The following is an 11,011-nucleotide window of genomic DNA, read 5'->3' as shown; positions in this document are numbered from 1 at the left end:
TTATTCCATAGGTTTACCCCACTTATGGAAATACAAAATCTTTTTTTGGTTGTACGTATAGCATGAATTTTTAAATTTGACTGACCCCTTAGATTGTATCCCCCTTCCCTTTCATTAAATAGTTTTTGAATTCCACCAAAAACTATTTAATGAAAGGGAAGGGCATTTTGTTTAATGCTACACTGATACTAGATGCACTAAATCTCACTGGATCTCTTGTTTTCTAATACTGCATATTCCTTTAGACAGTCACTCAAACATTTTGCACATCACTGCATATGTATTCAGATAATTTAAGGAAAATATGATGTGTAGTTCATCGCTCAGTATCTGAACAACACGTTTGTTGGTCAGTAGAAGTCATATAATTATGTTATGCTAACATTTATCACTTCTTATTTCTTACATCACTGGACAATGAGATCCAAGTATCCCCATCTTTATATCACATTATATTATTTTTATATTTTCAGATAAATTGGAGTATTAAATTTGCTCTTATGGATTGAATGTTTCAAAACTATTGGAAAAAGGTGCTGGATACAAAAACTAGCAAATTACTGTATAAGCGTTTGGTCAAATTGGCTTTTATATGACAATTGTGCACTGTGATGGACGGAAAACTAAGTAATTTAGATGCTTGTAATGGAGGTTATTGTGCAGATGCTTTGATTTTTTTCCCAGTTGTGGGTTGAGAAAATTCTCCTTGGGCTAATAAACCTCCATAAACCCAATTAAAATATGTAAAGAAATGCAAAAAGCTTCAAACAAGGCTGTTTTCTTATTTCATGAAAACTTGACATTTTGGCAATAAGTGGCTTTAATTAGATAGTGACAATATGTTGTCACAAGCACACATGCTAATGTTGCGCTACCAGCCTGTTAATGGATGTTTGACGTTGCCAACTGCGCTGACTTTGTTACGGCCACATGCAGTTCAGTATGTTTCTGATTTTGTACACAAATTGAAAGAAGCACAAATGAGGTTGGTGAAGAGAGACGAGCCGGGAACTGTGGCATAAAAATGTCTGTATACATTCATATACACAAAGAAGAGTTTACATGTTTCTGTCAGTACCTTCAGCGGATGTTGATTTGAATGCTGTGAATTCAGATTAATGAATAACCTGCTTTTTTAAACAAAACCAAGTAAAATGAAAACTATTAAAACCTTTCCATTATCTATTGATTGTCACTATATCGATGGCTCTGTTTTTTGTGTACCAGAGAGTAATGTGTTTGATACTACTATTAACTTACCATTTCTAGTGTGTCCGGATGTTGGCAGTCTCAGATTTCTTGAACATTAAATTGTTATATTCTCTTGGTAGCATGAACTCTACCTAAATCTATAAATGGCCAACATATCCATAAACTTTAAAGTCTTTAAAATCAAATCAATGGAATTTATGTTTTGCCTTTAGGTGATGAAGATTCTTGGTGTAAATCCAATGCAAAACTGAATGAGCCAAATTAAATTGGACATATTAGATGAAAGTGCAAATATACTTGAAGGGACAATACCATGAAAATTTGCCATACATTCAACAGCTATTCTTGCTTTGATGCAGCACAAGCTGTGTGTGGTGATTTTTAGTGCTTTGCTGCACCACAAGCATTTGCTCTCAGTTCTGCTTTCTGCCTCTTTTTCACTTATGATCGCTGAATAAAATCCATCAATATAATCAGTGCCTCTGACCTCTGAATCTGACAGCATGTCTGCTAAACACTTCAAGTACATGACTCCAAGAGTCAGGTCAGCTTTTCTCTCTATCCCCCTCTCTTTTTCCTTCCCTCTCCTCCTGTACTGCCTGTGTGCACAGCTCTTCCTTCTCTCCACCTGCCTGAGTTCCTGTGGCCTTGTCTGAATCCTCTGAATTCCCAGTCCACTGCAGTGTATCCGCCTGGAAACACCACAGATGCCAGCACTTGGTAAGTTGAACAAAAAAAAAACAAAAAAAAAAAACAAGCAAAGTGATGGGATGAAGATGTCAGTTATGGCAAATAGAACTCTGTCACACTCCTATAACATCTCTGTTACTGATTATCAGACCGGAGAGTCGAACAAACACACATACACTCGCACAGACAAATACTGTTGGGCTCATAAACAGAAACACGAGAAGAGCTTGAATACGACTGAAGGAACCAGACGACACAGGTTTGAAAATTAAATAGGTTGATTTTGGTAAAAAGACATCATAGTGAAGGGGAACAGTGAAACCCAACAAGATCACAGCCCTTAAAACGCCTTTTATTAGCATTACACACCCAATCAGCCATAACATTATGGCCACCTGCCTAATATTGTGTAGGTCCCCCTTTTGCCACCAAAACAGCTTTGACCTGTCAAGGCATGAACTCCACAAGACCTCTGAAGGTGTCCTCTGGTGTCTGGCACCAAGGTGTCAGCAGCAGATCTTTTAAGTCCTGTAAGATGCGATGTGGTGCTCCCAGAGATCAGACTTGTTTGTCCAGCACAACCCACAGATGCACAGTTGGATTGAGATCTTGGAAATTTGGAGGCTGAGTCAACACCCTAATTCACTGTTGTGCTTCGCAAACCATTCCTGGACCATTTCTGTAGTGTGGCAGGGGGCATTATCCAGCTGAAAGAAACCACTGCCATTAGGGAATATTGTTGCCATGAGGGGGTGTATTTGGTCTGCAGCAATGTTTAGGTAGGTGCTACGTGTCAAGGTAACATCCACATGAATGGCAGGAACCAAGGTTTCCTAGCACAACACTGCCCAGAGCATCACACTGCCTTTGCTGGCTCACCTTCTTCCCATAGTACAACGAGGGCTAGCCTTCAGTCGCCACACACATCAGTCTCACCGGTTCCCTGTTTGTCCTTCCTTAGAACCACTTTTGGTAGGAACTAACCACTGCAGACCAGGAACACCCAACAAGACCTACAGTTCGGGATCTCTGACCCAGTCATCCAACCATCACAATTTAGCCCTTATCAAAGTTACTCAGATCCTTACACTTGCCCATATTGCTGCTTGCAATTCTAAACTACTGTATATTAGAGCCACCTGTTTTAAGACTATTCCTTTAATAGTGACAGCTGGCTCAAATCCTTTTAATACTAAGGGGACATTTTTGTGTATATCATATTGAATTGAGCCATAATGCAACTCAGCTACCACGGTTCTCTCAGAGATTCAGGTGTGTTATGCTAGTAACACCTAATTTAGCTTCCACATCCACAGATATTTTTCAGTGTCAGATTTGTAGTCTGCAGACCCAACTGACACCAACTCAAATGACATCACTTGAAGATATTTATGATACTTTGCAGACCTCCCTCTGAAGCCACAAAAGGCTACATACAACTGGAGTACTCTCCAAGATCAGTAACCAGACTCTGAGGCGTAAAATTGGCCTTTAAATTCGGTTTTAACTTTGATTCCCTGTGTACCAAACTACATAGTTACCAGAGATGGAAACTAAGTACATTTACTCAAGTATTGTACTTAAGTGCAATTTTGGGGAATGTACACTTGGAGAATTTTCAACTAAATTTCAGAATATTGTCCTTTGTACTCACATTTATTTGATAACTTTAGTTACTAGTTCATTTTCTGAATGAGATTAATAAAACAAAATACAGTATAATCATAAGACTTTATTGATCCTTGGTGTAAAACTCACAAGCTACCCAGCAGTATGTAAAGAACCTCAAATTTAAGCATATAATGTTGTTTTACACTATGATGCTGCTACTTTCCTTCCACCACTGATAATTACTGTGGCTTTTGTTGTACAGTTAAAATAATTACAGGTAAACAAGGTTCAGAGGCCCACGGTTTAAGATCTTTGGCTGAAATGTGTTAAAACAAGCAAAAAACCAGCACCGACTTCATATCTAATTTGTTTCTGACCAGACAGCGGTTTGAGCAAAGAGAGGGTCTTAAGCACTTGGGTTGTTTTTCTTGAGTCTTTTGGGGTGGGAGAGAATGACCACAGGGTGAGGAGTCAAGGGGAGGACAAGGTGAGTAATTGAGTCGAGGCATTAGGTCAGCGTCGGGCAGCTGAGTCAAACTCAACCAAGACCCTCCTCACCACTAACTATGATCAAATACATCATCCGGCTCTGTCAACACATGCATGCAGCTGGACGCTATATCATTTCCACATGTGCGTATGGGACCGGCTACACAGCAACACACATTAGTGAGCTTATCAGCACAGAGCGACACAGCAGAGCACTAAGAAAAGGAACGTTTCAGTGGAATAATGGGTGCATGAAATCAATCTGTGGGTTTCAAAAGGTCATCATGTGCAAAGGAAACCAAACCATCCATACAAAAAAACCCGCAGAAGAGATTCAACAACAGAACATTAATTGAAAACAGGTGAACACGAGTTACATTGTTTTAAAATTCAAAATGTGTGCCCTGTATACATGGGCTAGATAATGAATGTGCAGCAATCATCACTAGTTACTGTTGGGATGAGAATATAATCTACACCAATTGCTCAATTTCAAAGAAAATGCATCACAAAGTACATGCTTCTTTTCAGCATTCTTCCTACATTCATCCACAGTTTTTTCAATACAGAATTCAATTATGTGGAGCACCTGAACAAACAATATCTCACAGCCAATTATTCAGCGCCTTGGAAACCATTGGCAAACAAATTAGCAATGTTAATGTGAGGGAGTGTCTTGATATTTTTGGCTGCATGTGCTTTACAAAGGCAGCAGCACAGCACCCCATCCCCCTCCTCCCCCCACTCCCTTTTACTCTTTTAGGGCTATTGTTGATTGATGAATTAAACAGATAGGACTTGATTTGCGAATAAAAAAAGGAAATTTCAGGTGTCAGCCTGCGCCCTCTCCCTCAGACGAGAGTCATCTTCAGACTGCGATCGCTGATTTCACCATTCATTGTTGTCAGATGCTTCGAGATTATAAAAAGCAATGTTTTTGCCTGCAGACAGCCGCATTTCAGCTTTAGTTTGAACCAAACTATTCTGGCTGACATTTCAGCTTCCAGACAGAACAGTGAAAAGCTACCATGAAAAATCCTGGCAAGGCTATTGCCCTGTGTATTGATTGGGCAAAGGCCCAACATCCCCTCACTAAAAAGAGATTAAAATATCAGACTTGTCTAAGACATTTATGGAGTCTGTGACCTCAGTCAATGCTAAAGTGGAGTACATACATCATAGTCCATCTCTGTGAGCTGCACTGAGCTTTGAGTAGCACTGACAGAGTGAGGAAAGAGGCAAAACATTCAACTGCACCTTCATGAGCTGATGCTAAAGGGATTTAGCAACCAAGTCGTGGGTGTAAATCAGCTCAGCAGCTGTTTCATTAAAAATTCACACCACGTTGTTGCATGTAAATGTTGAAGACAGTGAGTTGTTGTCTGGGATGCTTCTCTTACACCTTTTTTGTTTAAAATGGATGAGATAGATTCTGTGGGAAAGGCAGGGAGACAAAAGCGTGAAAGATGTGTGTATCCATTCACAGCTCCAGAGGACCTTCATTACAGAGCAAGCAGGTCCTGTCAACGTCTTTTCATTACATGGTCCCATATATCCAGCCCTGGTGTCCAAGCGGTCCGCTCTGTCGCCTGTCAAGAAGAGGCACTCTCAGAGAAAGTCCTCCTATTTCCCCGATCCCCCTCACCATGCCTGATTCGAGACTACGAGGCGGGAGAGGCCAGGCAGAAAGGGAGGAATCGTGTTTGCCATCAACAGCTCAAGAGAGTAGCATGGCAGCAAGATTGATGACACCCTCCCTGAAAGTAACAAAAGAACTCCTGTGCACAAGGGCCCGCTTATGGGGCTTGATAGAGTTGTCATCCTCTTAATAAACAACTCTGATATGTCAGCTGTAGTGGCAGCAGGGACTACACCATGCTCACCCACCAAGCCACGGGCAGGACCACCTACCGCCATCTCGGCACACACAGCGGTGGGCAAGCTCGCTGTATGGAGTCCCCTGTGGGTGTTAGAAGAGCGATTACTGGAGATGAATAAACAAATGACAAAAAACATTCTTGTCACTTAAACTCATTGTTGTGCAAGAAAAAGAGTGAAGGCAAATTATGCAAAAAATGAGGAGAATTTATGATGGTTTTGTTGTGGTTGAGTTTCTGTGTGAGATAAACAAGTGGCGTTTTTAGCTTTATCAATACAGGAGAACAGGGTTGGCTGGAGGCAACAGGTTTTCACTGAGGGGCCAATATATGAATAAAACCCACAATATTCTCAGTAAAAGTCCAACTACTTTAACTAATAACAACAGGAGATGATCCTGCACATTACAAACAACTATACAATGTCCAATTTGACTGACACACCAGAAAAAAACAACAACAAGAACCATGGAAAACCACCCAAACTGTTGATTATACTTGCTTTCTTGAGTTATGAGAATATTTATACAACTCTCCTATCTTTAGGAGGTGGTTAATAAATTGAGGGATAAACCACATAACATAAAATCCTACAGGCTTACCAATATCCAGTGCTATTCATTAACTAGACTGCTCTTTTAAAATAAAATATCTTGTTATAAAACTCATTATTGGCACACATGTGGAGCCACTTCCACATTTCTCTTGTCAGCATGTTGTATGCTCCTCACTGACCCATGTAGTTTATTCAAAGAGCTTGACATTTTCATTTGACAGTTAACCCTAGGAGTTGAACTAATTGGCAGTTTGACAATTATCTGCTGTAACAGACATGTCAAAGCATAATTCCTTTCCTACACATATGTTGAAATACTCATGGTACAGAAACCAGGTCGGTTAAAGGAATAATTCTCCTTTAGGAGAAACACACCATTTGACTTTCGATTCACACTGTACCACTTGGATATCTCAATTCAGTAAGAAGCTGGAGCCAGGAGATGGTTATCTTAGATTAGCATGAAGACTAAAAGCAACAGGTTAAAAAAAAAAAATCCCAGAAGTTACTGCTCCTGGTCAAAGAAACAATCCAGGACATACAACACTGTAAAACCACAAGTTTTGGTTTTTGGACAGAGCCAGACTGGCTGTTCCTCCTCTTTCTAGCCTTTATGCTAAGCTCAGCTCACCAGTTCCTGGCTGCAATGTTGTAATAATTCTTGAGAAGAAAGTGAATTCACACATTTCCTACAATGTTACACTATTGTTTCAATTTCAGATATAAATGGTTGATATTACAAAATACAGAATTAACAGACCAGACTGCACTTACTGCTGTCAGGCTATGTTACAGTTTGTTTGTTTTTTGCAATAGTATTTTCCTCAAAAATTATTAATGATTAAAAAAAATCTAAAAATTAAAATGGGCTTTTATTTTTATTTTTTATGATCCAAGGGTGTGGGTGGATGCAGGGGTGGGCAAACCTGTGTAGTTGAGGAGACTAAAAATTGTCTCGCAGGAGCATAAATTTTGTTCGCTCAGTTTTGATACAAATCTTAATTTAAAATCCGAAAACAAAATAAAGGCAGCAAATCTGATCAGCTGTAGACATCCCATATGAATTTAAGGGACCAGGATGACAAACACACAAATTCATGCCAAGACAATGGAGCAAAAAATCATTTCATATAGTCTGCCACTTGCAATATTCACTTATTTTTCACCAGAAACGTTGTTGTCTCTGTCATGATTCAATCTGCAGCACACTCCCCACATGCTGTATAATACCTAGTTAAAGCCAGCAGGGTGTGAAATGGTATTTGGAAATAAATGAAACTGACTATGAAACAGTGGAGTTTGGAGATATTGCCATGTCACGATGACAGACAAGTCCAGGAATGGGGAAAAAAGTTATTATCCCAAAGAAGAGCAAGGCTGGATTAAATATAACCCATGATGCTTCACGCTGCTCTGCCTTCATCCTCACTGATACTGGAGAGAGAACATAGACAAAGATCACGCAAAGGCGACAGCCGCAGCGCCTGGTGCTCCTGCTGACTTTCATTTGAACAGTCAGTAGTGTTTCATGCTGCCACGCCAATAAGTGTTATTCCAAAGTGGTTGGTTTCTGATGCTCCATTTCAAGCATTGTGAAGGAGCTTTAGAGGAACACAGTCCCTCGGGGCTCCTCCTGGCCTGATTTACAGCTGAAGTGATGAGTCACACAGGACACGCTGGGCATTGAAACAGCGACAACTATGTTGTTGGCCTTATTCATTTTTAAGGTGGAGGGCTGTCCCATGGTCTGTGGAGGACATGATGATATATGACGGCCGAGGGATTGCAGGTGTTAGGGCCTAATTGTTAAAAGAGTGAGGTGAAGGTGTAAGACAGATTATTCATCAACCTTTGTACTGAAAGACTGAGCTGCAAACTGGGAGATGGATTTTAAAGTTCAGAGAGAAAGTTTGTAGTGCACTTCAGTCACAATCCTTTTCACTGTACAATACAATGAGGCTCCAGTGAAGGAGGATGTGTATATATTTCCTTGTTTGATCAAAACAACCTTTATTCGTCTCTTATTTCAAAAATCTCTCCCCAATAAAACACACTGCTAAAGACAGCATCCTTATCTTCTTTGCCTCTTCAGTCTTCCTCACAAAGGCCTTCAACTCTATTTTGACAAGCAGGTCTGGATTACATCAAACGGCATCTGACAAGTAATAATTTTGAGCAAAGAGGAAGGTGTTTAATGTGATATTTGTAGGTTTTCATATTTATCTATTGAATGTATGGGTTCTCCCCAAGAGAACAAGCTACAGGTTGAGATAGAAAATGTCACCTTAGTGGCTCAGTGGTTCCAAATACAAACCATGGGGCACAGTGCTGCCAGATGGAGTCCTGTGTTGGCAGCTGCTGCCCTCTGCAGGAATAACGTGACCCTACAACACTAATCTCAGTGTTTTCTTTTATCACACTCCTAATGTTTTGCATACATGTGCCAGTCTTTGTTATTTGTTAGTTTGGACAGTTATGAAAGTGAAGTCAAAAAATATGAAGCTCTTTATGATTGCATCCTTAACCTGCGGTTGTACTTTAGACAACAACAGAGTGTCAGAGCCGTTTACAGAAACAGCACAATAGTATTAGTGATTTCTGATTCTGTAAAGCATGAAGAGTAACATTAATGTTTGTGTAACAGGCACTGTACTTAACACATCTACATCTATTTCCTTGTTTTATAATCACACACAGTTCAGACGGTTACACGGCTGAAAATAACTGTGATTAACACATACAACTACTACTACAACCAAAATGACTTTAGCAGCTCATCCCGTTGCCGCACCTGCCTTTGCAGCTGTAAACAGACTGCTTCCTGGATGCTGATGATCTGAACCCATCTCTGAGTGTGCATATGATATGAATTTGGGTCCAGGATAGGGGATGAATATTCACTGTGCTTAGCCAACTCAACTCATCCCCTCTCACGCTTGTGTTCAAGGATTCCACATCTCCTGCCAGTCATGGGTGCTTAGACAGGTCACTAGTTTAAGAGTGTTACACTGTTTTCCAACCGGGTAATTGCACTTTGACACAAGACTAAACTTAGTTACATTTGATTATTTTATATGTGACTTTACGTACAATTGCTACATTGCAATATTCGAACATTTTAGAAAATATTCTTGATCATGATATCAGGATATTGATTTCATACACACAGTAATGTTTAATAAATGTAAATATCTTTCAGCAACAAATATGATTCCAATTAAAACTGAAGGCTTCCAGTTAACTGCACTTTGTCTTTTAGACTTACTAGTCTTTCCACGGTGCAGGCAGTGGGAACATCCCTCTCTCAGGTCCACCAGGTGTAAGAATCCCCAAGTCTCTTAGAAGCTTAAGGGTTAGTGGAGCCTCAGGAAGCCTCAATCACCTCCTGCTCTGGAGTCCTTAGTCCATCTGGTGGTGCTATATGCTCAGTTAGCTGCAAAACCAAAAAGAAAAACATAGAGGGTTACACAAGAGGATCATTTTTTATATGATATACTGTATGAGTTTAGAAAATTACTGGTGCAGGTTTAATTGCCAATAATGTGAGAAAACATATCTTTCCTAACTGAGAAAAGAGAGGGAGCTAGAAGCTGTGCAAACAATTTAAAAAGTTTAAGAAGCATAAGAAATAATGTACTCACAGTGAATGCCAAAGGAAGGAAATGTAATTTATGTCATCATTTTTCATACACAGAAGAGATTGTTAATATTAATACTGTTTTGTTACTAAACTCCCCTGGCATCTTCTGCTCAGCAGTGTGAATCAGGGCATTGCATTTCCCTGGGCGGAGAGGATGAATGTCTGTGCCATCAGATATGGTTGTGGTGCACTCTAAAGACAACACCCAGACACACTGCTACACACTTGGCCAGAACCTACTACAGGGCTTTAGTGGGGACATCATCTGTCTTCTGAAGCAGGTTTAAAAATGTGCCCAGCTGCTGCCACAGTCCCAGCTGGTACAGCTTGTTATTTTAGTTCTGTGCCCACCAGCAGTCCTCACAAGAGCCTCATCTACTCTGTTCTGTCAGTGTCTTCCCTTTCAAATCTGTTCCTGGTGTGCACTTCCAAAGTACACTGTCCCCTTAACCCTGTCCAAGAGTGACCACAGTGCCAGACTTGTTCATTCAGGCCTCCTTGCCCCACACCTACTTAACATTACCTTTATAGTTTGGAGTGAGATGTGGAAGTCTCTTGAGGAATGAAGCCTGGGGTGACATCCTCCCATTTTTTGCACAGAAAGAACAGTAATTTGAAGTTGCTTCATCTTCATCATCATCACCTTCATCTTCTTCTTCTTCTATTTTTAGTGATTTGGAAACTTCAAGTTGCTTTGAAGCCAAGGTGTCCTATTTTCAAACTGACCTGGAAGTGAAGGGCAGACCTGTCTTTGAACTTTCAAAATAAAAGTTGGGACAGTGGCAGTTTTTAACCCCCACAAAGGGTGGCATTTGCTGTCTTTATTTTAAAAATCAAAATGTAGTGACACTGAATTAATCTGTTAGCAAAGTGATTAACAAACAGAGTCAAATTAATTTAAAATCTTTTATATACCACAGTTGCTGACTTAGCTAT

General features: G+C 40.1%; 1 long non-coding RNA gene across 1 annotated transcript in view; it reads right to left on the bottom strand.

Annotated features, from left to right (window-relative positions):
* LOC109957763 (uncharacterized) overlaps window positions 1-10,774 on the bottom strand; it is a 20,133-nt gene extending 9,359 nt beyond the window's left edge. The window contains exons 1-2 of the long non-coding RNA XR_002274588.1: window positions 10,599-10,774; window positions 9,701-9,868 (exon numbers count right to left, since the gene is read on the bottom strand). This is a non-coding gene — a long non-coding RNA (uncharacterized LOC109957763). The remainder of the gene's footprint in view (window positions 1-9,700; window positions 9,869-10,598) is intronic.
* Between the last annotated feature and the right edge of the window lie 237 nt (window positions 10,775-11,011).

The sequence above is a fragment of the Monopterus albus genome, unplaced genomic scaffold (assembly GCF_001952655.1).
Source record: "Monopterus albus unplaced genomic scaffold, M_albus_1.0 scaffold28.1, whole genome shotgun sequence".
In the NCBI taxonomy this organism is placed as follows: Eukaryota; Metazoa; Chordata; class Actinopteri; order Synbranchiformes; family Synbranchidae; genus Monopterus; species Monopterus albus.
This window is presented reverse-complemented; position numbering and strand designations above follow the sequence as displayed.